Below are 25,494 nucleotides of genomic sequence, written 5' to 3'. Positions count from 1 at the left end.
AAACTCTATTCTCAAAGCTTCGATATCAGTTTTCAGACAAATTGCAAGCCTGCCTTGTGGATTTCAAACTTGCCAATAACACAGGGCCAATTAACCACCAGAACAACAAAAAGCAATTTCTGTTTAAATAAAACAAAATAAAAACTCTCTTCTCTCTTCTTCCCCATCTTTCTTTGCCCCCTTTCTTTTTTTGCAGTCCTCTCCCGCTTCTTCCTCCAATCGCTGTTTTGTTTAACAAGAGGACCCTGACCAATTCAGGGCCCAACCAAGACAAACTAGGATGATTTCATCTCAAAATACTTAACTTGGCTACATCTGAAGAAATCTTTTATCCAAATAAGGGAACAATCATGCATTTCTGGGATTTGAGGTACATATTTTGGGGATGGAATGGGGCATGTTTTTGCCTACCATAACTACCATAGAAATGAAGAATTCCTGATGGGCATGGCACGGGGCATTATGAAATACTATAAGATGCCACAGAATTCTTAATACAGTAATCAGCAGCAACCACGACAGAAAAATAGTGCCATTCACATGAACATGGTACCAGGGGGGAATTTAAGACAGAAGAGCATCACAGGTAAAATAAATAAAATATAGCTGATTGTAGTGTTTTAAATGAACCTGAAGTCTAAATTATGATTAAAAATGAAGCAAAAGCAATCTCTTGGCAAAGCTATCTTCCAAGAAAGCAGAAGCTTCATTTTTATTTTTGTTTTTTTTTAAAAGCTCAGTTTTATCATTTTAAATTATCGTGTGTGTGTTTGTTGGGGGCATTGAGCATGTGGTTGCCCTTACCCACAGAGGCCAGAAGCACCAGATACCTTAGGCCTGGAGTTGCAGGCAATTGTGAACCACCTGGCATGTGTTGTGGGAACCAAATTCAGGTCTTCTGCAAGTTCAGTACAGCTCTTAACTGCTTAGCCATTTCTACATCCCTGGAGCAATGCCTAAGCATTGGAGACGCTAGTGCAGATTGTATTTGTTTTATTAATTTTCACATCTGTCAGACTCTCTGTAGATTTTTCCAGTGAACAGTTAATTTGTTGGAAGTTAGGTTGCAACTTATAACTCAACCCAGTTCTGTGTAAAATAAATAATGACTACATTTTAAGGTATGTATTAATTCCCCTCATCCTGTCCAATTTAAAAAAACACGTTGTTTAAACATTTCCAGATAGGATTTACTTCTCAAATGAAAACTCTACTTCTATTTAAAAATATTTCGTGTTCAGGAGATAATCATTAGCTCCTGGGTTTTGTGGACTGTACCTTCTCTTGGCATTTTTTTGCTTCCTTGTGTTTCAGAAATATTGTGATTTGGTGAATCAGTAATATAAATTGAAATTGTATAGTTAACAGCTGTATTCTTAACGTTCACTTGTTTATGGATAGTATAAACTTAATAAGATTTCCTTATTAAATGCATGTAGCTTGCAGAAACATTTTGTGACTGTCTCCTTGCATGCATATTGTAAGGCATCTGAAGTGGAGAGAGGATGAAGAGAAAAGCTCTGGGCACAGGGAGGAGCGCAGCTCAACAGAGATGGATACATCCTTACAGTGTGGCCCCCAGATGCTACCTCTCACTGACATCCTGGGCAGCAGTTGTTATCAGGTGCACACACCTAGCCTTGTGCCAATGGGTGCTTTCGGTAGTGCGGCTTCCACGCACTCAAATGTCCCTCTAATTGCTTTATGGTTATAGCAACTCAGATGTATTTACGTAGTTGTCTTCTGTCACTCATTTGTTCCAACTTCATTCCTCTGAAGGCCCTCCATTGATGTCGTTGTCTTAAAACATTGAAAAAATGTGTCCCTTTTATGAATAAAGAAAATGAATAATTTCGAAGAGGCCCTGTGATGCCCTCGTGGTCCTACAGCAGAACAATACAGACTAGGTAATTTATTATAATAGAAAATCATTGTCACATCTCTGGGCATAAGGGTTCCAGGTCAAGGCTGAGAAGGCTTTGGCTGTCAGGACTTGACAGAAAGTGGAAAGGTCAGAGGGAAAAGTAGGTCAAGACTAAAGGAAACTTGTTCTATCTGAATTTTAACCTTCTCCACAAAGACCAAGGGCCCCTGATGGCTTAATCAGTTCTTTAAAGTCCTAATGTCATAAGGTTATCATGTTGACTCCATCTGAATTGAAGAAAGCATTCAAAACACAGAATGCAGGAATTAAGAAAAGATGTATTGGTAACTAGGATTTCTAAAAAATAAAATCTTGTCCATGGCTCTAGGGAAATTCTCTCTTCCTGACCTGTATGTTTGTTATTTAAACAATAAATTAGCAGAGTCTCTAAGAAAATGATGGGGTAGTCATTTGAGCTACAGTTTTTTTTTTAAAGTATTTTAACCAACCATGGTTCCTCCTCCCTCCCCTTTTTCCATTCCTCCCTACCTCCCATCCACTCCTCAGATAGGGTTGGGCCTTCATGGGGAGTCAACAAAGTCTGGCATAACAAGTTGAGGCAGGACCAAGCTCCCCGCTGCTGTATCAAGGCTGAGCATGGTATCATAGGGAATGGGCTCCAGAAACCCAGTTCATGTGCCAGGGATAACGTCTGGTCCCACTGTCTGGTATCTCACAAATAGACCACACCACACAATTTTCACCCACATTCAGAGAGCCGAGTTCGGGCCCATGCGGGCTCCCTAGCTATCGCTCTAGAGTCCATTGCTCCCTTTAACTAGGTTCAGCTGTCTCTGTGGGTTTCCCCATCATGATCTTGAACCTCCTTGCTCATACAATCCTCTTGCATCTCTTTGACTCGACTCCAGGAGCTCAGCCCAAGATGTGGATCTCTAAATCTGCTTTTGTCAGTTACTAGACGAAGGTTCTGTGATGACAATTAGGGTAGTCACCAGTCTGGTCACAGGAGAAGGTCAATTGGGCACCTGCTCCACTATTGCTAGGAGTCTTAGCTGGGGTCATCCTTGTGGATTCCTGGGTATTTCCTTAGCACCAGGTTTCTCCCTAACTCCATAATGGCTCCTTCTATCAAGATATCTCTTTCATCGTCTAAATTTTCTGCTTTTTCAAATAATATGCTGGATGTCCTATCTAATAATGTTACTAATTGGTTTTTATGCAAGTTCTATGTGAGAAACACATCCAGGGTCTTGGAAGCACTTTCTTGTTCCTGTGATGGCCTGTTATGTCAATACAAGGTCCATTTTACCCTGAGAAATTGAAGCTGACAGAAGTTAAAGGATTTTTACACAATTCCATAGTGGTTGTGGCAGGCTCAGAGATAAGGTCTATTTATTGCTTCAACTTTCCATTGATCATCCCTGTAGTATTTGGATAGGGAAGGTGGTTTTGGAATGATTTTTTACTTGCCTTAGGCAATTCTCTGAAGCAGGGCTATTTCTGAGGCATATGTTAAGAATTTAGAAAAGTCTAAATAATTTTGGTTAATTTGGGAAACAGATGAAAGACTTGTCTGCTATTCACTGACTTCACATTTTGCATAATGAATCTATGATGTTTAAATCTGCATACGTCTGATTCTTCATCTGGGGCCAAGTCTAAGAGAATTCCCAAGAGCCAGGGCTGTTCCCAGAATTCTTTTAAGTACATTGCAAGGTCTAGAAAGTCCAAACGAAGTCACTGGCCATGAGCAGAGAGAAAAGTCAGAGGGGTTGGTTACCAACTAATTGTGCTGAGCATTGTTATTGTTACCTATACCGATGCTGCCTTTAACTGAAGTTGAAGGTTGTGCCTGAGTAGCTTTCTAGAGAAAATATTCTGTTACCAATGGCCAGTGATTGAGACATAGTTAGACTATACATAAATCGTTTTGCAAGAACATTTTCCCCCACTTATATTCTTTACCATATTTGCACTGATTTCCTACATATGATCTGAAGAGCGCTTTCTTCCTGCAGCTTTCACTTGGAAGAAGCCTAGCCTTTTGCTACTGCTTTGTCAACAGATGCAAATGCCTCTGAAAGACCGAATTTATTTAGAAATCTGTTATTGTTCTTTTGTGGTGTGGTTTGAATCTTGCCTTTCAAATATGAACCTAGTGTTCACTGTTCTAAAAAAAAAAGTCTGTTCATTTTGAAGCAAGAACCCTTGCCAGTGACTAAAATCATCATTATTTAGAACCAGTTTAGTAAAAGTCCTTCTGTAACAATGCTTAATTAAATATTCACGTAAGAATTAATAGTAGTTCTCAGTATCTGTTTATGGCATACTAAAAAGAATATTTGTTGTGATGTTGTCTAATGATCCTCGTCTCTTCATTTTCCTAGAAAACTTAGATTATGGGGACTTGGTGATACTTATGACTTGGCTAGCTAGTGTCCCAGTGAAGTCCTTGAAGGTTTTCTTGTGTTTAGGTGTTCTTGCTATTTCCTGGAGTAGCTCATTGCTTTTAGCTACATCAGAGAATTGGGGCTCTACCCACGACATTATCCGAGAACCTTCCTGATTCATAGCACATGACAAGCTGGCTGAGTGTGAAGACATATGATGCTACTACTGTTTTCCTAGTATAAAAATCTCAAGAGAGGAGGACGCTCTTCTAGTCTGACATGTGATGGAGTGTGTCCTAAATTTGCTGTCTAACATTGTAGTTTAATTGTATCCGTTCATCGACTTTCTATTTGGTGAAATGCCAGCTTTCTTAGCCGAACTATCTGCATCACAATTTCCTCCCCTGTCACATTTGTTTAGCACCCACAATTTTCCTAATCCCAAACAATGTCCTTATTCATGCTGCTTTGTATTATCTCAAGATCTTCCCAATGTGCTTTCACTTATGTGGCATTAACACGTTGTTCCATGGCTCCTACCATGGAAAATAAACTGAAACTTGGATACACATGTCTTGAGACTACACCAACAAGAGACCAAAAATCTGCTCTCATTTCTCCATGCTCCTTCAGACCAGCCTAAAAACAAAACAAAAAACAAAAACAACAACAAAAAAACTGTTTCATCATATATTCTGGTCATCACAACTTCATTTTAAATATTGCTAACTGCATTTCTCTCTCTAATCATCATACCATAAGTGATTATTGAGTCTCTGAGTAAGGTCTTATTCCTACTGATAATGTATACTAATATACTGGGTGTTTTCCAGAACACTCCGAGTCTATAATCATTACTACACTTCAAATAAAACAGTGTGAAGGAAACAGAGACATTCTTGGCTGGGCACGCAGTTTTGAATATTAAGAGCTACTGTGGAACCACAATTAGTAACGGAGAAGAAATCTGAACTTGCAAAACATTCTTGTAAGTTCAGATTTATTTCTACACTTTAATTTTCTCAACAAAAACTTGAACTGGCATATTTAACATGGTAGGAGTTAATTACCCCAAGGGAATACACTGACACGTCCAAGCCTAGCACATTTGAGAATCCCAGCTCTTAAATTTACACTTATTCCTACCTCTTTAGTTTATTGTCTGCTTTGAACTTCCATAAACTTTGACCCTGGGTGATTTGCGTTCTACCATCGATGATTTCTAAGAAGAAAATAAGGAGTCATTTCTCTCAATGGTCAAGTTCAGCTTAGTCAAGGTAAAAAATGGAAGTCCAGGGCAGGAGCAAGCCTCACTATTCTGACACTCTCATCATCATTGATGGGGATGAGTACCTGGTGTCCTCTTTGGTCTGGTGTTGAATGGGGTTGTGCCAGATCCATTGGCAGCATAGCCAGGGGTGCTGAATTCATCCCCATGACGTGCTACCATAAGTAACTTCTTTCGTTGTCTCATGCAAGAACTTGGCGCCTTAGCACCTGTTTATCTTCCTACCTGCATTTCTCTTTTTTTTGTCCTGTTATCACAGACTGTGCTGGCTGTAGGTGTAATTTTTTTTATTACCTTTAGTATCAGTTTATGAAAACTCACAAACAGTGATCTCCAAAAACAGTTCAATGACCTCCTTCCTGAAGCCGTCTCTAATTTTCCTGCCTGAGTGTTTTGGTTTCCTTCATGTCTTGCAGCCATGGATTATTTCAGATTCTTGCTTTGCCATTTGACCCAGGATTTAATAGCACATTCAGCAGCATAGTCCGTCTGCTACTCTGTTACGAATGCAGGATCTCCCCCCTAGACTTTCATCACATATTCGCAATCAGAAATGGAAATCACCTTGGAGAATGATGAGGCAGAAGCTGCTAGCAGTCATCACACACAGGACTGTCCCTACAAAGGGACTTCTGCTTTGGAACTCACTGTGGTATGAGTTTGGGACTTGTATAAGTTGTTATCGGTGGTTAGTCAGTTCCTTGATGAGAAATATTTTCTTTGAAAAAAACTAATAGTGTATATTTAAGAGATGGCCAAAATTTTAGCTTACAAAGTGTCCGTGTATCATAGTTAACTTACTTACATTATTATGTAACCCTTTTTTTTTGGCCTAGAAGCCAAATCCCAGATTGCTCAATTATACCAATAATGATGGCATATTGATATATGATAAAAATAAATGCATTTTACAAGTAATCTGGTCAGTGTCTAAATGAGTGCTTTAGGGGCATCCAATAGATACTACAAGTTGCTTTCATGAAAAGCGTGGATTCCGAAGTTGGAAAGCTGTGTGACTCAGACATGTAGTGCTGTCTGACCTGACTCTGAAACCGCTGGATCCATCTGTCTGGAAAGATATTTTTTTTTTTTTTTTTTGGTTTTTTTTCGAGACAGGGTTTCTCTGTAGCTTTGGAGGGAACTCCCTTTGTAGACCAGGCTGGCCTCGAACTCACAGAGATCCGCCTGCCTCTGCCTCCCGAGTGCTGGAATTAAAGGCGTGCGCCACCACCGCCCGGCAAGATATTTCTTCTAATTAGAGAAATCTTCACAGGTGTTTCCATGATACTCTTCTCCCTGAATTTTTTTTACAGCTTCTTACAGCTTACTTGGTCCTTCTACCCCTTGGTTTTATTCTCACTAGCTAAATAGACTGCCCACATGTTCTTCCTGTCTTCTCACTAATTTATTGAGTCATTTTTTTTTTTTATTGTGACAGTGTAAATAACATTGGGCTTGGAATGTAAACCATGTAACCTTCTAGGTAAAGATATTCCAGATCAAAGAACATGTCAAATGTTATGACTTATTCTTGTCTTATTAAAAAAATTAAAAAAAGATACTATGACTTTTGGGCAAAGAATAAGAATAGCAGTAGGGATCAATATGTTGAAGATAGTGAGACAAAGGAGGAAGTATGAAACGGCCATCCATTAACCCACAAGGAACATGATGATGACATGCACTGACATGGTACAAGTGGTAAGTAGTGATTAACTGGGGGGGGCGCTATGCTTTAAAGAAAGTCAATATAATTTGCTGCTGGAATGGATAAGACAGGAGAAACAGAGAACTAAAATTCTGTGCTGGTTGGTCTGATTAACTGAAACAATAGAGCTGAAGTAAAAGGAAGACTCTGGAGTCAGGGTTTGGAATGTTTTTGTTGTTGTCTACCCTTTGGTTCTCTTGTACCAGAAAGTAAGTAAACCATTGGATTTAGTCATGGATTTTTAATAGTGAGCAGATGAACCAAGAGAGTAGAAGTAACAGAAGGGTCAAAGACAAGAGACTGTAAGATGGGCCATAGGTTCTGAAACATTAGTAGAGTGGTGATTAGCTTCACTGGTTGTGGGTCCTAGAAGGGCTGACGGGTTTGGGCAAGATGGAATGAAGGAAGATGATAGTTGCAGGGCAGGCTAATGGAAACAGACCGTGGAAAGGATACACTGACTTTAATAAAGCATAGAAAATTGCCTGGTAGTGAAGGATTGAGGTTACACAGAGGGAAAACTTGTTAGATCATGGGAGATGTGGAGATTAAGACTTGAAAGTACAGTGTTGAGAGAATCATTGGTGTGGGTGTTGATACGTCAAAGAATTGGGACTTTCTTGAACATTCTTAACAGCTAACCTTTTTTGAGATTTGGATGACACAGTCTCAGAGTTGACATATTGGACAGTGATATAATCTGAGGACATAAAATTCAAAACTGAGTTTTTAATGCTGGAGGGAATCCGATTAGCTAGAAGTGAGAAGTATCCTCAAGTTTGTACTTTTGTGATACTAAGCTTTGGGGAGAGGGAATAGCCATTCTGGAGAAGAGCCTGGGAAACCATCTTCATCAGAGGAAACTAGTTTGAACACGAGGTGCAATGAATGGCGAGGACAAAGTGTGAGGATGAGTGATATGGCTGCTTGTCTATCTGGTTCTTACTTTTTCACTTGCCTATGATTTCAAAGACACAGACTGTATGCCACTCCTCTTTGGGTTTCATGCATACAATGCAACACTGTGCAATGACTTAATGTGGTCCAGGCGCCTACAAATAATACAGACCTTTATAGGAAGTGGATTCCAACTACAGTTTCAGTCTGTGAAGTGCAATGCTCATCTCTCTGCACAAATGTCCCAACAAATAACTCAATACTCAACATGTAAATTCCAAGCAGCTAGAAAAATGTATTCTCTATAAATTTAAGTTGTCAGCATGCGCTCCTACCCCTTCCTCCACTTGACATGTTTTCATATTTCATTAAACCGAGTTTGTATTTCCTTATTGGTCTTTCAGCTGGGACTTTGGTATGACCAAAATATGCAGAGAACCTGTAGTTACTGTTAATGAACCCTATAATTGCAAGTGAAAGAGCTGAATACATTTGAATTTTCCAAGATATTTTTAAAGTAAGATGGAAAAGTTATGACATGTCTATTTTATTTTCAGAGGATTTTATAATTACTGGAGTGTCTCCATGATGGAGCAACACAGTCCACCTGCTTGCCAGTTGGGCTACCTCTATTGTTATTCCTTCCCTGTTTATTAATCTTTACCAGAAAAATCACTCAGAAAACACACTGCACTCCTGAAATTCAAAAAGGGCTATGTAACAAAACTGCTGCTCTCTTCCTAATATGGAAGAGTGTGGCAAACTCCTTGGACATCCCTGAGTGATGCAGCAGGGCAAGGGAGTGCCAAACCACAGAAGTCTAGACAGAAAGTATGGAGCCAGTTTCATAGAAAGTGAGTACTGGTCTTTCCTTAGGAAGGACTGTTCGGAACAGCATGATTCTAGAGATACTTTCTCAAATCCTTCATCAGCTGTGGCACTGTGGGATGGCTGCAGTCACTTTGTTTATAGCCCACCACTCCTAGGTTCTGGCATAAAGACCCGATCTTTCACCTACTTAAAGAAGAAATTTCAAAACTACTATAACACAGCCCTGTTGGTGAAGGAGACTTGGGTTTGCTTCTTTGACATCTCCAGTGTCAGCTACTAGTCTATGACTCAATTAGTTTCTTTTAATAAATGAATAAGTAGGTAAACTATGCCTAGCATGTGTATACCTTCCTTTCTCTAAACATCTTGTCATAAAAGACCCATACTTTCCATTAGTCAATCTAGGCCTTAAGTAACCTATGGATGGAAAATGTAATTGAAGAGGCAGCAAAATCCGAGACCAGATTTCCCTGATGCATATCAATAAACTTTCTGTGGATTTTGCTGACCTAAAAAGATAAAACAAAAACATTTTCCAGTTGTAAAAGTTTAATTAACTATGGAGTGCATAGTTTAGCACTGGAACAATAAAATGACTAAACACAGTTGACTGGCTAAGAGTTGAAATGAGAAAATAATTCTAAGGCCAGTACTCAATTATACAGCTAAATGCCTACCTCCTATCTTATATATTACAGTAATGGAGAAATAAATTCAGCTATCACAATTTTGATAAACTTACTGATGTTTGTACTGTTAAAGCATTAATAACAGTTAAATAAACCTTGGAGCTGGAGCGGGGACTCAGTGGTTTTCAAGCACACTAGCTCTTCAAGGGGACCCAGGTTTAGCTACTAGCACAAATGTGTTGTGGCTCACAAGTACTGGTAGCCCCAGCTCCTAGGGATCTGACACAGTCTTCTGCCCTTGGCTGCCACTGCAGTCACCAATCACTTGTGCATAGTCTCCGCCCCCACAATAAAGAATTAAAAATGAAGAAAAAAGACTTTTTAAATGTAAGGTAAATATCCATGGCAACCCAGATGAAACTGGTACAAAATGAACATAGTAAAGAACTGCAAAATTCTTGCTGCTCTAGTTCCATTTTTAATTGTAAAAGAAATAGTCTGAAGGTCCGTAGACATAAATGCCTTGTTCATTGGGTCAATCCATGTGTATGTCTCTGCCATTTAGTGTCATAAAATGACAAGAGGGACTTTTAAGATAAGGGCAGCTCTGCTGTGTAGCAGAGTCTCTTGTCCAGCTTTGTCAATAAATGAAAACAATAAAGTATTCTCTCTGTTATCACATCTCTGAGACAGCACATAGCTTTGTAAGCACATTTTATTTATTAACTAATTGGGAAAGTAATAAAGACACAGTTTCATAACTGTATTGTAGATGTCACAATCATCGTTTAAAATATTGGGTAGTGCCTGGAAGCCTATAACTTTACATTTAGAATTTTGTATGGAAATGAAGGTGTTCATCCAAAAAAATTTCCAAATGATATTTTGTATGCTGTGAAAATATGTGGATGCATTCTCTGAACATTTTGGACATAATAAATAAATGAACAGAAGCCCATGTCTGTGTGAAAAAGAAGTTTAATTTAAAATCATAGAAAAGAACAAAGGGTGGCTGACTAGACAAGCCTCCCTTTGGCCTGTACACATGTGCATGCCATGATTTCCTCATTCACTCATTCATTTATGGACGACCATGGAAGGAGTGATGCTTGAACTTTGTGCACAGAGAGCCTTTCAGCATCATACACCTGATTCATTCTTATTGGCTGCTTACCCAGTGTGTGCCTACTGGACCTTATGGTTGATCAACTTTAAGGTTTTTGAGTAATCTATATATTACTTTCTAAAACACCTATGCAAATTTACAGTTTCAGAATCACTGTAAAAGTCTTTCCCTTTTCCCATATCCTTGACAGTCCATATTATTATTTGTCCTTTCTGTAAGATATTCTAAAGACGTCACATAACATGTAATTTTGGTTTTAATTTTCCTCTTACTGGTGATTTGAGATACAGAACACTTTTCAAATGTCCTTTCAGGTCCTTCGGTTGCATGTTCAATCAGGTTATGTGCTTTCTCGCTGGGACCTGACTTCCTCATATGTCAGCCTCTTTTCAGACCACAGTTTGGACGTTCACCTCCTGCACCAAGGCTTCTGCCTCCACGGTGGTAGCTGTCTGTTTTCCAGGGGGAGCTTCATAGCTGCTCATGTTCTCCTTCATCCGTTTTTACGTTTGCATTTATACTTTCAGAGTTATTTGCAAGAAGTCGTTGTGTATACAGGTGCCATAAAACCTTTTCTGCTTTATTTAATGGTTTTGAGTCACAGTCCACCATTGTTTTAGGGCATGCAGTAATAGGTAATGTTCTAACTGTATTCTTCTGTGTCTGGATTACTAAAGAAAAAAAATATTTTCCATAGCTTTTTATTGGCTTTTATGTAAAAAGAGAATCATTTGATTATGTATGTGTGAATTTATTTCTGGCATCATTATTTGGCTTTATTGGTGTTTGTGTCTTCGTGTCTGTCATCAAGTATTTAATTGCTGTATCTTTATCATGTATATATATATATATTGTTTGAAATGTCAGTTATATAGTAGATTTTAAATCATGCAAGTTAGTATATCTGCTCTATGTCCTCTCACAAGATTGCTTTAGTTATTTAAACTTTTACATCTCCATAAGAAGTTTTATGATTTCTTTTTCTATTTATAGCAGTATGTCATTGGAATTTTATATGAAGTACACACAAACTGTAACTTGTTTTAGATATTATAGATATTTCGACAATATTAATCTTTTTACCATGAAAGTGAAATATTATACAGATTGAAAAGTGAAGACAGGAAAACGAGTGTGGGGTTTGTCATTTGTGACTACATGAATAGACCAGTATGCTGGGTGAAATGAGCCAGAAGCAGAAAAATCAATACTGTGTGAAATCATTTCAGTGTTGACTCTCACCTGGTATAACTAATAGGGAGAAGAAAGATGGTTGCCAGAAGTTAATGGAAAGGAGAAGATGTGGGGGAAAGATGATGGTTGGAGAAGGGGTAGATGGTCAGTTAGACAGGAGGAATTCTGTCAGTGATGGTTTATAGTGCATTGTGAGCACACTTGATAACAATGTGATGTGCATGAAAGAATACACAACATTCTCACTAAAAGAATAATAGTAAGCTCTTCATCCCATCAGAAATAAAAGCTGATGAAATTCCACAGCATGGACAGAGATCGAAATATTATATTGTGTTCCATAAACATACCTATTTATTGTTTTTGCTCTTGAAATAGTTACAAAAAAAAAGCATGCTAGAGAGATGGCTCAGACAGTAAAGTGCTTGCTGTGGAAATGTGAGGACCTGAAAAAGCAAGGTGCAGCCATGCACTGATAATATAATGTTATTATATTATATTATATTATATTATATTATATTATAGGTTATCTGCAAAGCTCCCAGCCAACCAGCTTAGCCTCCCTACTACTCCTAATCTACCCTACTTAGATCAAGTAAGAGACCCTGGTTGAAAACAAAGTAAGTAACATCTAAGGATTCACACACACACACACCCCACATACACACACACACCTACCCAACCCCTGCAACATGAACATAAATACACAAAGGAAGATTGCAAGAAAGAAATACCACTTTTAACAAAAACGTCAGTGAAACCAACTATAATAACATACCCCCAGTTTTCCTTTCTTCTTTTTAAGCTAGGGTCTCATGTGGCTGAGCTTATCCTCAAACTCACAATGTAGCTAAGGCAGGTCTTGAACACTTGATTCTCCAATTTATAAGTGCTAGGATTACAAGCGTATACTACCGTGGATAGCTTTCCTGAATTTTCATGTTACAGTGTATTTTATTTAGTTTTCAAGTATTTTTGCCATTTTTTTACTATATAGCTTTCAAGACACACTTCAGAGTAGAGCCCATCTCTCTTGCCAGAGACAGGAGGAATGATACACTGAGTTTAATGTGAGCTCCAGTTCTCAAGAGCTAGTTTGAAATAAACAATATTTTTCTAAGTTGGAGCTCAGACCTTTTCACTTGACCCTGTGCATTCTTGTGATATGTTGTAATACTGGACAATTTAACTGTTTTGGTTTTTTGTTTTTAAAAAACAAGATCCCTAGTTTGCTTTTTATTCCAGTGATTAAACCACTATAACCAAAAGCAACGTGGGAGAGGACAGAGTTTATTCGGCTCACATGTTCCAGTCACTGTACACTTTTGAGGGAAGTCAGGGAAAGAACTGAAGCAGAGTCCGTGTAGGGACCTACTTACTGATTTGCTCCTCAAGCATATGTTCTGCTACCTTTCCTTATACTTCGCAAGACCCCCTTTCCAGGGGTGGCACCACCCAAGTGGGCTGGACCTGTTCACATCCATCATTAATCAGTAACATACCCTTACAATTTGCCTACAGGCCAGTCAGATGGAGGCATTTTATCAATTAAAGTTCCTTCTTCTCAGATTCTCAGATGACTGTAGTTTGAGTCAGGCTGACACAGACACACACAGAAAAAAAGTATCATGCAAGCATGCACATTATAAAGCTTAATTCCTTGTAACAAAGAAACCATCTACTACCTACCAGAAGATAGGACATAAATTCCGCTTGTTTATATGCGTACCACCTGTGTGCAGTGCCCTCAGCTTCCAGAAGAGGGTTGGACATCCCCTGGAACTGGAGTGACAGATGTAGGAGAAGGGCCATTTGTCTGTCCCAGCTGCCGAGAACCAAAATAACCACAGAGAAACTATGTTAATTAAAACACTGCTGGGCCCATTAGCTCTAGCTTCTTGTTGGCTAACTCATATTAATTAATCCCATTTCTAATTAATCTGTATATCGCCATGTAGCAGTGGCTTACTGGCAAAGATCCGGCATGTCTGACTCTGGCGGTCCCATGGCTTCTCTCTGACCCTGCCTTTCTCCACCCATGCTATAGGCCAAGCCTGTTCTTTTTTATTCATTAACCAATAAAATAAACACATAGACGGAAGAACCTCCAACACCAGACAGAGAATTGTAAGCCACCTGACAGGGTGCTAGGAAATGAACTCAGGTCTTGGCAAGAACAGCAAGTGCTCTTAACTACTGAGTCATCTTTCCAGCCCCAGTGTTGTAAATTCTTAGTAGAACAAAGCTTTTAGGATCATATAAATTTGAGTAAAATAGGGGATTGCGAGTATACATTTATTATTATCAAATTAGTTCACAATATCTAGAAGGTAATGAAAAAAAGTCTTGACATTTTATAAATTATAATTATTATGTGATGTTCACACCCCTATGACATCTGGAATTTGAGTATTTACTAGTTCTAAAAATAGGTATTTACTGGTAATGCTCTTGGGAGAAAAAAATAACCTGTTAAAAGTGTTAAGATTGTTCTTTCTTCACTTTTCCATTAACCTTAGACTCATATAATAGACACTGCTACTCCCAATTATATCATCACGATATTTAAAATTTGGTGCTTATTGTATGGAATTGGAATCCTGGCTTGAACACCAAAGACAAAAGAGAATCACATTTCTGAAAATGGACATTTACATTTAAATAAATAGATACACGATAAGCATATTCAAGCTTTGAATAGTCATGTAACTGGGTATGTTATCTTTATTTTGATCATTTGTAAATGGAATCAGAATCCCACTTACTGGACTATCTTGAGGATTCACCAGAATAAGGGGTTTGAAATTGTAGAGCCCTTCACTCATTCAGAATGTTGCACCATTTGTTGTAAAAATCACTGTTTTTTGTTTTGTTTTAAAGGCCAAAGGAATAAAATATTAGTCAATCTTAGTATATAACTATGCATAAAAAATCAACCCTTGTGATAAAACTCAAGCACTTTTATTACAACTCTGAGCCAAATCATCTTAATAGAGATTTTGCTTATTGAACATTCATGTATTCAGAATATTTTATAACTAATTGAAATGTGGTGATAACTCAAAAGAAGCAATATGAAATTCAAAGATGTTGGTGTGTTCACATACATTTTATTTACTTCAGCTTATGCAATTGCATTCATTCTGCCCAAATTACTCCTGTTTGGCTATGTTCAATGCCTTCTGCTCATGTTTCATAGATAATATAGTGAGAGTTCTTTCCTTTTCCACTCATTCAAACTGTTGCTTCTCAAGCAGCTGTTACTTATGTGAAACATTCTGTAGGTATTATGAAGAATACAGAGTCAGAATTTTACAATTTCTTCCTTCCTTCTCTCCTTTCTTCCTTCTTTCTTTCTTTCTTTCTTTCTTTCTTTCTTTCTTTCTTTCTTTCTTTCTTTCTTTCTTTCTTATCTATTTCCCAAACAAATAAATAAATAAAACCTGCTCAATTAGAGAGTCAGATCTTTTAAAAAAGATCATAACCTCAATTTGTTTAGCATTTTGTTCTGTCAATAAAAATACAAATGTGGTGGGAAAGATCCCCAGAAAGAAAAGGACCATGTGCATGGCATAAGATCATGTCAGGCACACACCTCCTGAGATCGTTGCTGACCCCTGGAATCCACTCATATTACCTGAGATAATTTCTACTGCTTATTCCAATACTTCAAATTCATGATACACCACTCAAATTTATCTTTTTTGAGATATTGTTTTGTTTTATCTCATCTTCCTATTTAAGGGCATCATCACCTCCCCAGCTGCCAGTGCTCAATATCTTTGCAGCGGGTAAGCCTTTCCTCATTGTTCGTACGGATACTGACCTATGACATGCATGGAATTTTGCAGCATTGGCTGCCTTCCTGCAACATACTCTCTGCCTTGCAGAGATGCCCTCTGCAAATACAGCCCTTCCCTCAGGCATGACTGCTCTTGTTCCCTTATTCCACATTGATTCTGAAGGCTAGGAGGAGATGACTTTGGTTCTTGGTGCCTTGTCTGTGTTTCTTTACTATGTACCTTCAATTCCACTTCTAAAAACCAGCATTCCCGATCACATTCAAATCTCTCTGTGTAATCTCAGGACTCGCAGCTTTTATATTCTCTGTGACTCTATCACACTCCACATCACATTATAATTATTTGAGAACAAACTTTGATTCCTTATTTAGCTTATAAATCCCTAAGGAAAAGAACTATTTTTTTTTTCATTTGAGTTTCCTAAATCTTCTGGAGTAAAACAGTGAGAAATGTTTGTGTATAGACGATAATGAATGCATGAATGCTTGATCTTAATTTCACACTTAAATGATTTAACATGTCTTTGAGATTAATATGCTTGGAAATGTTCCTACATGCATACTTAAAAAGTTCTCTAAAGAAATAATGTATATATTTAGCCATACAGATACGGTTTTCTCCAAGTTTACACGGAGAATTAACAAAGAAACAGAACTTACATTCCTTCTGCTGGGATTTGTGTGGAACCTTGGGGAGAAGTCTTGGGGGATAGCCAGGGGTCTTTTCTTGTGGTGAAGCTTTTGAAGTAGAAAAATGCTCTCTAATATGGATGAAGGAAGCTCGTCCAGAGTACCTGCATGTGTCTGGAGCGTATGCTGAGACGAGGGGAACGGCAGTGAGCACAGCCATCTGCTGTACTATTAGCAGTGAGACATCATAGGATGGCTATTGACTGGCAGAAGCAAAGACATCTATCTATGGGAGCCTCAGACCCAACTCAGGTGTGGAGAAAGTGCAGTACTGGGCTCCTGCATGTCCTCTGCAAGCTAGGGGAGTTCATTCCCTGCAGTGAGAAGGGAGGCAGAAGTTTGAAAGTATTTTTCAGTATGTGTTTTATTTTGTTTTCTTTATTTTCTTTATCTCTTTCCACATTTTCAATTAAATTATAACTACATCACCTCCCCCTGTCCCCCTCCAATCTGTACCAAGTCTGCTCCCTCTAGTTCCTTTCATGGCACTCACCATTCTCAAATGGATAGCCTATTTTTCTTTGATCATGTGTGTGTGTATATATACATATGTAGGGATATATATTCTGTAGCGCATTATCAATTATATATTTGCATTATCATATAATAATAAGTAATAAAGTATAAGTATGCACAAATATATAAATGCACAAGGTCATTTTTATTGTGTGTGTATATGGTTTCAGGGTTGACTACTCTGTATTGGCTAACCAATTAAAGGGCTCATCCCTCTCTCCTTAGTCATCAAGTGTTTATAGGTCTGTGTCTAAAATAGGAATGGGATTCCATAAGATTTCCTGCCTTCTGCGTTACTGTGTCTATTGATATTTTCATTGTTCAAGATTTGTTTATGCGTCTCGTTACAAGAGAAGCAGACGCACAGCAGATGTCACGGTTCTCTCTCTCTCTCTCTCCTCCCCCCCCCCATTCTTCGATTTAGTATGGTTAATAAAAACCCAGAGACGGATATTGGGCTTCAACCTGAAGATCAGAGAAGCAAAGCAGTCAAGCCACTAGAGATTTTTTTTTTTTTTTAATTTTTCGAGACAGGGTTTCTCCGTAGCTTTTGGTTCCTATCCTGGAACTAGCTCTTGTAGACCAGGCTGGCCTTGAACTCACAGAGATCTGCCTGTCTCTGCCTCCCGAGTGCTGGGATTAAAGGCGTGCGCCACCACCGCCCGGCTGCCACTAGAGATTTTTACCTCTATGAAATCTCCAGACTGAACGAGAGTGAGTTCTTGTCTCATTCCACCTTATATTCCTCTCTAGTTCTGGGATTAACCATACTAAATCACCACCACCCAGCCTCTATGGCTAACTAGTGTGGCTGCTGGGATTAAAGGTGTATGCCACCACTGCCTGGCCTGTATAGCTGACTAGTGTGGCTAACTTTGCACTCTGATCTTCAAGCGAGCTTTATTTATTAAAACACAAATAAAATATCACTATTCTTTGATGTTCCCTTAGTTAGAGATTCAGGAGCTTTGATATAGATTTATCCATTGGGGCGGGGTTCCACTCTGTCTGTTGACGTGGGCAGTGTCTAGTTGTGAAGTTTTGTGATGGTCCCCATTTCTTCTAAAGAGGAGCTTCTTTAATGATGGGTGGGAGCTGCACTTACCTATGGGTGTAATGATGGGGTTTAAAAGGTAGTTAGGAATTGTACTAGTTTAGAATAGTAACAGTAGTAGAATACCTCCTACCATCCACAGCCTACTAACCCTCGGAAGTTGGGTTGTTCTCTAGTACCAGGCATAATTCTCCTTTTGTTGAGTAGTCAGAAGTTCTCTCTCATTTGCTTTCATAGCTCCAGATCTCCAGATCTGGGTATACAATATGGAATGACTACAGAAACAAGGAAAGTATAAAAGGACCCTGCCGGTGGGGAGCTTGATTGAGGCATAGCAGGAGATTTGGTGATATGAAGGGGAAATGAAAAAAAAGGAAAGGAGGATCCAACTGGGAAGAGGGGAGGGAGTTCAATAGAGGAAACGAGGAATGAGGGGCAAATAATGCAAAGGTTGTCTGATGAAGCTCAAGGAATCATATTTTACAGTCTACACAATACATAGAAGTCTATTTATATGTGTATATATTATGAAGACTTATGTCACTTGGACTGACAATGACCCTCATCTGAATCCTAGCCAACAAACACCCCAGGCACAAGAATCACCTTTTTAGTTGTTGGTCAGAGTAGTTGAAATGATTCCAAAAATATTTCTGTTGACCTTGTTTGCCTCCAGAGATTGAAAGTAAGTCTTTATTGCTCAAGACACCACACTCTTAGGACACAGGGCTAGTCTTATTCCAGCTAAATCTTACCTGAAAGCCTCTACCCCGCAGTCTTCCATGCTTCCAGAAAATGCCACCCAAGCTACCCAGAGAGGAAAGAAATTAATAGTCCTGCCCAGCTGTGACACCTATGAATCACAGTAATAACCAATAATGCATGATATTGCAAAAGTACAGTAATTGGTGGTAACAAAAGGCTGGATAATTAGACTTAAAGCGTATTATATTTAGATTCAAGAAGATCCATGGGATTGGAGAGATGGCTCATCATTTAAGAGCACTGGCTGTTCTTCCAGAGGACCTGAGTTCAAATCCCAGCAACCACATGGTGACTCACAATCATCTATAATGAGACCTGTTGCCCTCTTCTGGCTTGCAGGCAGACATACAGACAGAACACTGTATCCATAATAAACAAACAAACAAATAAATAAACAAATAAAAAACTCCATACTGGCATGATGAATAACTCAACTTTCAACTTGGTATAGAATAGATTCTGCTTGGAAAGAGAATCTCAGTAGTTGATGGTCTAGGTCAGCCTATGGACTATCATTCAGAATTATCTTGATCACCATTTTGAGAAAGGAAGAGCCACCCATTGATGGTGACACCATTCCCTAGGTAGGGGATTCTAAACTGCTCAAGAATGGAAGAGGGACGTGAGTGTAAGCATGCACAGATACATTTACTGCTCTGGACTATGGGTGGGACTAGGCTGCCATCTTAACTTTGCAGTGATGCACTGTAACCTGAAGTTGTGAGTTGGCATGAATCCCTTCTACCCTAATTTGTTTTTGTCAGCAGACATATCACAGTGACAGGAAAGAAAACTAAAGTAATTGGAAAGCAGAAGTTGAGATTATCCTGGAAATCTTAGTACAGAAGTATCCATATTTTGTATGGCCTTTGAGTTGGCCTGCTTAACTAGGTTTACTGTGTGTAGGATGCTAAATTGTTCATTGGAGATTATTTCATAAGTGCTATTGTATGTAATAAATAGAAACTCCCTAAGAAAATGATTTCTAAGGAAATCAAAAATATAAATACATACTTATAACAGTTATCATCTATTGAATACTTAATCTTCGTTAGTCACAGGCCTAAGCAGTTAGTGTGTATTTTATCTTTACCGCAATACAGTGAAATATTGTTCCCATTTATATGTGAGAAAACTGAGATTTAGAGATCATAAATAAACCAGAGAATTGGAAATTGTTTCTAAGAGGTTCCGGTAGAATCTTAAATGAGGCTGTCTGACTTCAGATCTCAAATAGGTGATGTTGGAGGCCATCATTAACTTTTGTCCAGTGAAGAGCCCTGGGCTCCTGAGTAGCCCTTAGAAATACAAAATACAAAAGGCAACAGACAGTTCTTACTGATGCCATCTAAGCTGACTTGATGCTTTTATCAGTGTTGTAGGGTTCAGAGAAGAATGAAAGACAGAAGGCTGGAGAAATCAGCTGCATCTGTTGGGGGCCATCAAGAAGAGCAGAGGACAAGGAGGAAGCCAGGAAGCCAGCAGGCTAGGTCCCGCTCCCAATCTCTCACATCCTGTCTCATGTTTCTTTCATCATTATCCCTCTGGACTCACTTGTCTAATATGCTATAGTCATCAAAGCAGGACATCAAGTGCTGGGATTTCTTTTCCTCTCAAGGTTATTATGAGGATTGATGAGATTATGTTTGTTAAAGAATTCTGCAAACATCAGAGAGAAGGCGCTGCCTGAATTTCAAGAGTTGCTGTGTCTGAGGGAAATCACGATTCTCTGCTCCTCTATTATCTGCCTCAGAGACCAATGCCAATAGCCCCTTCTCCCACATCCCCAGCCAGGATGTCCGCTGTGAGGAGCACAGAATTCAGAGCTGAGGTCACAATGCTTTCCACAGACATTTCAGCCCGAGTGCTGCTGTCACTTCTGAGCAGAACATTTCCTTTCAAATCTCACTTCGACACTTATAAATGTGGTTTTTTTTCAAATGGAAATTTCCTTTTTGAAAGACTCGAAGGCAAATATCATGACAAAAACCTTATTCCCAATTTTGATACTTTTTTTTTTTGAAGTTTTAACATTTGGGTAAGTTCCAAGATATAAGTGTATCTAGAACGAGCAGCATATTGTCATGTCGGATTCAAAAGCAAGTATCTCATTTTCTACTTCATTTATGATTTTAGTGGTTTCTTTATTAGATTGGAGTTTGGATTTTTTTATAGGAGCAGCTTTATGGACAGTTAAAATAGGATGATGCGTAAGAACAGACAGTTTTACAGATTTGTGATGGATAGTGTCTGGCTCTTCCCACATTATGCCCTGACTTCAGGCGTATTGTTCAACTTTTAAAATCTTTCTTCTTTGTCTTTAAAGGTAGTGTAACCTGATACTTTCTGCAGAGCTGTTGTGAAGTAAATAGAAACTAAGATGCCCTTGACAGGCTCTAAGTGATCCCGACTACATAGCTTCGTGTGCTTTGAAGATCCATAGAAAAAGCAAAGAGCTTGTTCAGTACATTACTGTGGGTGTTGGAAAGCTGACAATTCTCTCTGACCTTCTAACAATTAGGCTGGATTCATAACATCTGAACATCAGTGTTTTCTGTCAAGCTTCGAGTCTTGCTCAGCTGCGTACCCTCAGCCCCTCAGAAGTACCTCTGTGCGTGTATATTCATGCATATATGTATAAGGGGATATACATATACCCACCCAGTTGTGTTTCTCAGTCCAATGCCCATCCTCTACCATATGCCACACAACTATTTCTGCAAGCCCAGTTGAATCCCATCTATATGCTGTATCTGTGGATAGAATGAAGTCATGCTTCTCAGTGTAACTGTCTTTAAAATGAAGACTATGAAATAGGTGATCTCTTAATTTTAGGTTCTCAAGCTTGGACTTTATTTCTTATTTCTATCTAGACCTCTGTAGCACAATATAATCTCATATAGCGCTTGGCCGAGGAAACCTTTCCTTGCTCAATAAGTTGGAACACCTGCACATGCTTTCATTCCTGCATGAACTCAACCCCTGTGTGATCAGGGTTTCTCAGCGGGCCATTCACTACTGAGCTCTCAGTCCTGTCCATCATTACCACTGTGCCTGGCCATAGGACGTCTCCTCTTTATGTTCAGTATGGGCTATTTTAAAGCTAAGGGCTGGTGGTTATGGGCAGTCAGATGAAGCAAACTTTTCGCAGTGTATTTCAGCAAAGCACAGTGTTTTATAAAAAAAATGTGTTATTTTTCATAATATTTTGAATTTGGGGGGATATTTGTTAAAATATAGGAATGTAAGTGTAAGTATCCAATTCTGAAATATAAACCTTGGCCAATAACCAAATCAAAAAGTCATATTATGTTAATCTTAACACATTTGCTTCCTTTTTGGTAAGACACCTATAAGTGTTTGTTACCATCAGTGAAGGTATAGTTAATTATTATGATGATGAATTCCAATTACAATCCAAGAAAAACTTTGGAACAGATTGATAACCTTTTACTCATATGTTCTATACAAAGAGCTTTGAATTAAGAGTAACAACTTACTGATGATTTCATATAATTCATAACTTTTCAGAAACAGGCATTCTATATAGAAAATTAATAAAAGGGAATCTAGATAATGAAAAGTTTAAAGAAGATTTTATGTGGTTTTCTCACAGTTTCAAGTCACAGTATATAATTCGTTTCAAATGATATATTTGGACTAATATAATATTTTAAGCTTTATCCTGCTCTGCCTTCCGGGATGAATCATCTTATTGTTACAAAAACTTATCTGTATAAATTTCATTAGTGTTAACCTCTTAGTTTAAAAAAAAATTTTTGATCAAGGGGCTAGGGAGATGGCTCAGTCAGTAAGGTAAATTGCATGCTGTGGTAAATTGCATCCTTCAGCCAATAGCTTTGAAGATACTAGCCCATTTTGGGTGTGATATGTGCTGTAGTCGCAGACAAAGAGGGCATATGGGCCTCTTGATGGCTGGATTCTGTTCCCTTTCCCAGGGCACACAGAGGACTGCGGATCACTACTGTTTTGTGAGTTTATCCACTGTGTCCTAGACTTCCAGGCTCACCACAGTGGCCCTCCTACATTTTTTCTTTAATAAATGAGGCAGTTTACTAACCCAGCATCCTTTGTTCTAACGCTTCTTGTTGGCAGCTGCCACATATCCAGCAATCCTGTCCAGATTTCTCTGTCTCTGAGGTGTTAGCTTGTGGTCCCCATCTTGGTCCTTTCCCAACATTTTCAGGCCCTCCAGAACTTGAAGAACACAGTGGGCGACATTCTTGGAGCCTCAGCTAAAGTGATTGGGCCTGACACCATTTCTCTGCCATCCTCTATAGATCTTGGTCATGGAACCAACCTGGCACCACCCCTCAGGTATAGGTGCCTTGCTGTAGAAGCAACTCATGTGTATAACCAGTTCTCATCATAGGGGGCAATCTCTACATTTGCTCAGCTTGACTGTGTCCACCCTTTGGGGAACTTTCAGCTTCCCGGACTTTTGTTGTTTTATTTTATTTTTATTTTGTTTTTTCGAGACTGGGCTTCTCTGTAGCTTTGGAGCCTGTTCTGGAGCTAGCCCTTGTAGCCAAGGTTGGCCTCGAACTTACAGAGATCCTTTTGCCTCTGCCCTCCGAGTGCTGGGAGTGTGACACCACTGCCCAGCTTTTTGAGGAAGGCTGCCAGAGCTCTGTTGGTTAATGTCTTTTACAGTATCTCCAGGCATCCTGCGACCTCTGCATGCCCAAAATGGGCCGGTATAGTAAAGGCTGTTGGTTGAAGGAGTTCCCAAAACAACTGAGTGATGCACAAGTGCAATGCCCCGTGTTCAAATCTCTATCACTCACATAAATGTTAGAGAGGCAGCTAGACCAGAATCCTATCAGTGTGCAAGCAGGGGAGGCTCCCTGGGACTTGCTCCCTAGCCAGTCTAGCTGAATCAAGTTCAATGAGAGACCTAGTCTCAAAATATAACATGGAGAGCAATATATACATAACATGGATATCTAGCCTGCACGCATACACACACACACCATACCACACACCACACACGTGCTTGCACACGCGCACACACACACACACACACACACACACACACACACACACACACCGAGCCAAAATCTTTTCCTGGTGAGTTTTATTTAAATGACTGCATTGCTCACTAATCATGTTATGTTCCATCACCAGTGGTTCAGTGAGCATGGGATGAAGATAAAGCTGGCATCTAGACCTGTACTTGGCTGTATTTATAAAAATGACTTCAGGAAATATATGACAAGCAATGTCTCAGTTAAAGGAATGGGAGTATTTAATTACTCTTCTATGTCTGTGTAATAAGACTTCAGTGGTATCAAAAAGTTTTCCAAAAGGACTGTGTTAGGATAGAAGTGGAGGTGACAGGAGTGATGTTGTAAGCTCCCATTGAATGCAATGGCAGGAAGAATGTCCTAAGTCCCCCCTCCCCCCACCATGGAAGCAGTGACCAGAATAACGTTATAAGTCCCCAGAGTACTATCCTAAGTTCCCAATGAAGCACTGACAGGGGTAACATTGTAAGTTCCTGTTGAATATAGCATAAAAACATACCTACCTTCCTACTTTCCCCTCAGATGAGACTCTTCCTTTTGCTTTTTTAATACAAGTGATTCCTGTGATTAAAAAAAAATACTACTTGGTTCCCTTCAGATTATTTTACTTTACATGTGAGAGTTGCACATTTGATCAGCTGTTAAATTAACTCAGTTTTTGGTCTGTGAAGGTCAGAGGACAACTTGTAATACTCAGTTCTCTCCTTCCACCATGTCCATATCAGAGATCAAAATCAGGCCATCAGTCTTAATGGCGAGCACCTTGACCTACTGAGCTATCTTGTAGCTCCTCTTCTTCTATAATCTTAATATATATCTCTGTCCCATTAAAATTTTATGGAAATGTATGCATAGGAAAATAAATCTATCTTTTCCTTTTCTCAAAGCTCATTTCCACTGCCCCAAGGCTGACAATCCCATTTTATAAGCAAGTTTCATTACTTAGGCGTGAATACAAGAAAATGGTTAAAGCCAATTTGAGTTGTTTGCATGAAGTAACATATAATATATCTGCCATTAACAAATTAGATGAGAAATAATGACTATTTTGAAAAGGATGAATTGGTAATCAATGAATAACTTCTCGGTGTACATTTTCATCTTAGAAGATTTTTCCAATGCATCTTTCTAAAGTGCATTCATATTTTATGAATTATTGAAATATACAATCCTGAATGCCAGCAAAAATGTATTATGGTTTTATAATAAATAATTTCTGGGGTTTGGTTGTTATTTGATTTTTTCCTATATGGAAATACCTCAGACATCTTTAAGTATATATTTTGGCCTTTTTATAAACAGATGAATGTTAAGATTTCTTTTTTCCTTCCTTCATAAATTTCTATTAATAGGTGTGAAGTGGCATGTCAGTGATTTTTTGTCTCTAAATAGGAAATATGTATTTGTATAAGTAAGTAGCCCTTCTGCCCACTCCTACAATTTCTTGCTCTTTACTAAATAATTAATATTAAACTAACTAATGTACTTTATCCACAAAAATCCTGTCTGAGTTCAGAAGCATATTCTGTTGTTACCTTAAGAAAGTTGATGTTATGTTTAGAAAATCTTCAATGAGGTGTACTTTCATGCTTCTAACTATGATTTTAATATCTGAAATTATAGAAAATTAGCTGTCTTCAGCAGATAAGAGAATTATTACTCAAAACTTAT

The 25,494-nt window shown here is 38.7% G+C and overlaps 1 protein-coding gene and 1 pseudogene across 1 annotated transcript in view; one reads left to right on the top strand and one right to left on the bottom strand.

Moving 5' to 3' along the window:
- The window catches only part of Chsy3 (chondroitin sulfate synthase 3), a 212,929-nt gene that overhangs the window by 99,040 nt on the left and 88,395 nt on the right, over nucleotides 1-25,494 (top strand). The gene's annotated exons all lie outside the window — the stretch shown is intronic.
- Nucleotides 22,852-23,462, bottom strand: LOC130887029 (40S ribosomal protein S19-like; annotated as a pseudogene).

This window comes from Chionomys nivalis, chromosome 14 (assembly GCF_950005125.1).
Source record: "Chionomys nivalis chromosome 14, mChiNiv1.1, whole genome shotgun sequence".
In the NCBI taxonomy this organism is placed as follows: domain Eukaryota; kingdom Metazoa; phylum Chordata; class Mammalia; order Rodentia; family Cricetidae; genus Chionomys; species Chionomys nivalis.
Note: the sequence above shows the minus strand (reverse complement) of the source record. Positions and strands in the feature narration are given on the sequence as shown.